Below are 4,899 nucleotides of genomic sequence, written 5' to 3' on the forward strand. Positions count from 1 at the left end.
CGCCACCATAGGCCGAGGCGGCCGTCTACGTCATTCCAGGAGCGCCAATCAGGGCGGCGAGAGGCCGACAGGGCGGCGGAGAATGGTAAGCAACGAGGCCCCGCCCAGGGCCGTGGCGCTTGCGCCCCTGCGCGCAGGCCTGTGATTGGCGCGCGGCAGGTGCTTGCGGGGCCCGCCCTGGAGTCCGCAGTGGAGGTGGTTCTTGCCCGGGCAAGTTTGGATCCTGGAGACTCCGGATAGAGGAGTGAGCTGGAGCACGGATGTGGAGTTGATTTCATTTGAAGCAGGAATGCAGCTAGTAGTCTTACTTCCGGAGTGTACAGCGCCAGACACATTGGGTCGTATGAGGTTTTAGTGTTAACCCGTAATACTGGGGATGTAGGGTCAGCAAGTTCTGCGGATTTAGATCCACCTAGTTCCTCTCCCCGCCTCGACGGGCACAGTCCTGCAGCAAACTGAAGTCAGATTTTTTTTTTTTTGAGCGCTCTTCCAGACTGGGCCTCATTCTTGGCCTGCTGAGCCCGGTTTTACCAAAGACTTCTGCGAAGACAGTTTATCAAGAATCCCCTTACCTTTAGTATCCAATCAAGCTCCTCTTCCTCCACCCTTGGTATTTAATGGAGCTCCTCTTCCCCCTCAACCTTGATATCTAACCAACTTCCTGTTAATAAGTTTCCATTCCCTCCCTCGCCCTGACCCCTGGCAATAAACCCTATTGGTGCCTGTTGTACTTGGAGTTGAATTCAGTCTCTCTGACACATTGCAATAGTCTTGACCCCAGTTGCAATGGTCTTAAGGTTCCCCTGTCATTTTTGAAGAGCATCTGGTGAATAATGTTTCTTTTACAGCTTTCAGGGTCTTGAGAGAGCTACTTAACCTCTCTCTCAGTTATATGATAAGTAAAATGGGTTAACAGGTAAAGCTTACTCACTCGTGTTAGCTTTACAATGACAAAGTTTAATGATGTTAACTTTTACATTGTTTTCCATGCATTTTTACTTAACTTCTCATATATGATAATGCATTTCTCCCCAATTATATATGAAAAGTTGGGTTTAAAGAACTTAAGTGATGCATGGGATTTATAGGCACACATTTCAAATGTTTTACATGTGTGATCACATTTGTCTCTCAGAACAACTCTGAGGTAAACAGGGTATCTTCACTTAAGATACAAGGAATCTGGCCTAGAGAGAAACTAAGCAATTATTCTAGGCTTACAGTTGGTCCGTGGTGACACAGGACTGATTTGGAGATTTTCAAACCTGCCTACACGTTGCAATCATCTAGCACCTTTTGAGTGCCGCGCCCCAGAAAATTAAATCTGAATTTCTGCAGGAAGGATCCAGGCATCGGTAAATTTTTTTTTAATCCCCAAATGTTTCCACTGTACAGTCAGCTTTGAGAACTAGAACTTTAAAACAGTGCTTCTCGAACTTGAATGGGCATACAAATAACCTGGGGATCATCTTAAAATAAGATTCTGATTTAGTAGATTGGGAATGGAGGCCAAATTCAGCATCCCTAGCAAGATCCCAGGGAATAGTCAGTTTTGGAATGAGAGAGGAAGGATAATTCAGAGTTCTAAAAGGGGGCCCAAATTACCATAGGGATACATTGCCTACACATAGTAGGTAGTTCATATAAATGTTCTGAATGCCTGAATGAATGAAGCAGTCCAACAGATTCTCCTGGAAGTTTGAACTAGAAAAAGGAAATTAATTAGGTAGAGAAACCATAAGATTGAACTATAAGGGAGCATGCAGATTGAAGCTATGAAGAAACAAACCACAAATAATACAAGCTTGAGAACAGATTTACAGAGTAGGGAGTAAGAACAGGCAAAGGTAATGGAAGAAATCAGAAAGAGAAAAAAAAAAAAAAAAAAGACAGAAGTAGACATAAGTGTGTAACACAGAGACTACCTGGCCCGTAGTCCCGCAGGCTGCCATAATACCAGATACTTTGAAGGTTCTATTTTTACAATAAAATCTCTTTCTCTTTAAGGTAGTCTGAGTACATTTCTTTTTTCTTTTTTTTTTAACATTTATTTTTGAGAGACAGAGAGACAGAGCACGAGCAGGGAAGGGGCAGAGAAAGAGAGAGAGACAGAATCTGAAGCAGGCTCCAGGCTCTGAGCTGTCAGCACAGAGCCGAACACGGAGCTCAAACCCACAAACTGTGAGATCATGACATAAAGTAAGTACTGACCATGTTTCATTCTCTCCCTGGCTCCTATCAAAATGTTTAAAAGACAATAGAGACTAAATTAAAATTTATTAAATGAATGAATGAGGTATATTTGTTATGATCAATTTGTCAAATGAATCATACATCTAAAAATTAGCTGATGAATGGGAGAGTATTAATCTAGGAGAAATTTAGAAAATTATAAAGCACCAATATTAACATAAAGAATTTTCCAAGAAATGTGCATAAAAAGAATGTTTCATAAACTTTAAGAATCAGAAAAAGAAAACAGGTGAGAGATGAGGATCTTGGAAAGAATGGACATAATCTTGCATTATTCACTCAACAGTTCTGGAATTGCTCTTCAGCTTCTAAAATGAACAAGGAATTTGTTTAAACTTTGTTTTGCTAGAAGTTTTAAATAACCACTGATATACTTTTGTTGGCAACCTATCAAATCACGTATGCCCCCCCCTTTTTTTAATGAAAAATAGTGCTTTGTTATGGTATGGCATATGACGGAATTCTGAATTAGGATCGGCCAAGGTATGCTGAGGTAACAAATTAACCCTGAAGTTTGCCATGGCTTAACACATAATAGTTTTTCTGTCATGTAACATGTCTAACATGGATCAGAAAGGGGCTTTGTTCCACGTAGTTACTCAGGGATTATGGCTGACAGACATCAGTTGCAACACATAGATTCATGATTCCTGGGGCAGGAGAGGAGAACAACTGAAGGTCTTGAACCAGTTCTTAGATGCTTCCTCCATGCATTGTCCAGAGCTATTGACATGGCCCTATTTAACTGCAAATGTGACAGGAAATGTGGGGAACACATAAAGGCCTGCAAGTGGACAATGCCATAAATACTGTGCATGTTGGCGTATCCCAGGATTCTGCCCTTAGCTCTCTTTTTCTCCTTAACTATGCAGTCTCCTAGGTGATCCTATCCAGTGTATAGATGTTATTTATTTCTCTAGCCTCCAAGTTCCCCCAATCTCCACCTACATTTGTCCAGTTACCCACCCAGCATCTTCACTTGGAGCTCCAACAGGCCTCTGGGGCTAACTTTTCCCACACAGAATCTTTAATGTTTACCTCCTAAGACCGCTCACTCCTCAAGTTTTTTTCATCTCATGGCAGTACCCAGTTGCCCATGTAATCCTTGATTCTATACCTTAACCTAACACTCCCCATCAAATTCACCACAAATTCCTGTAGCCTCTGTAATGCAGGGAGTGCTGGACTTTTAGTCATGTTTTCAAATAAAGATTTAATTATAGTCTTCACTGAAGATGCGCCAAGTGTGAAAGGGCTTGATCTACTCAGAATGTAAGATCAGGGAGGAAAGAGAGCATGGGTTTCCCAGGCACTTAAATACTTTCAACAATAGCATTAAGGGTGAAATTAATTATATTGGTACCAAATGCTGGCCTGTTGGTTAATAGGAGTCATGAAATGTCTATTCTTCTTGTTTATAAGTTTTTTAACTAAAGGGTTTTTCTTTTCTTATTCTGAGATTAACACTAAAAGTAATAGACTTATATCTACAGTACTGCAAAGATCTTTGAAGATGCACATCTTTGAAACTTTAGAGACTCATTTTTGTCATCTAGTCCGTGGTCGTTTTGTGTAAATGTCTCATGTGTGCTCATGAAGAATATGGGTTCACTCGTCGTTGGATGCAAAGCTCTTTGCATGTCTAATTAAGTTTATTTATTGTGTTGTTCAAATCTTCATAAGTCAATACATAAATCTAAAACTTAAAAAAATTTCTATGGGGTTTATCACCAAGTTATGTGTTGAGTCCATCACTCTTCCCTCTTCCTTGTGACCTTACTACATCCTGTCCTGAGCTTTGTTGTCTCTTGCCTGGATGATTGTGAGAGCTTGTTAACACAGCTCTGCTGCCTGTGCTCTTGTATACCATACACCATCTCCTACTCAGCTGCCAAAGTGATGTCTTTATAATCACATCGTGCCAGCCCCTTGCTGGAAAATTCTCTAATGGAGTCTTATCGCCTCTAGAATAAAGTCCCACCTCCTTATCCAACCTCCCACAAGGCCAAGGTGACTTGGGTCCCCTCTAGATCTCTAAACTCATTTCCCTATTCACTCCCCCTCCCCACCAAGCTCCAGCTATAATGCTTCTCTCTGTTCCTAGACCACGACATGCTCACTCATGTCTCAGGGTCCTTGCGTTTTTTGTTACTTCTGCTTACAAAGTTCTTTCCCAAGACATTGAGTGCTTTTCTCCTTCTCAGCTTCCCAATCCTAACTCAAGTCACCTCATCAAGAGGGCTTCCCTCAAGCAAAGTAGCCTGCCAGTCACCATCTATCATCCTATTTTATCTGGAACTATATCACTTATTCACTGTTTTTACAGGTTTATCACCTGTCTCTGCTAGAATATAAATTCCTTGAGGCTAGGGACTATCATGTTCTTTTTCATGTCTTCAGTGCCTAGAACAGTGCCAGACACAATTTACGAACTCAATCAATATTTGCCGTCATTGGAAATCATGTTCCTAAAGAATATCTAATAATATGGTAACATTCCCCTGATAGGTGAATAAATGGGAGGTGGGGGCGGTGGCGGGAAGGGTAAGATAGAAAACTATTCACTGTGAGACTGATTTTATAAGAAAAAATTCAGGCATTTAAAAAAAAGACAAGAAGAAACATGTTATTTGTGTCAAAGATTTC

This window comes from Puma concolor, chromosome B4, assembly GCF_028749965.1.
Source record: "Puma concolor isolate L17-30 chromosome B4, mPumCon1.1.hap2, whole genome shotgun sequence".
Classification (NCBI taxonomy): domain Eukaryota; kingdom Metazoa; phylum Chordata; class Mammalia; order Carnivora; family Felidae; genus Puma; species Puma concolor.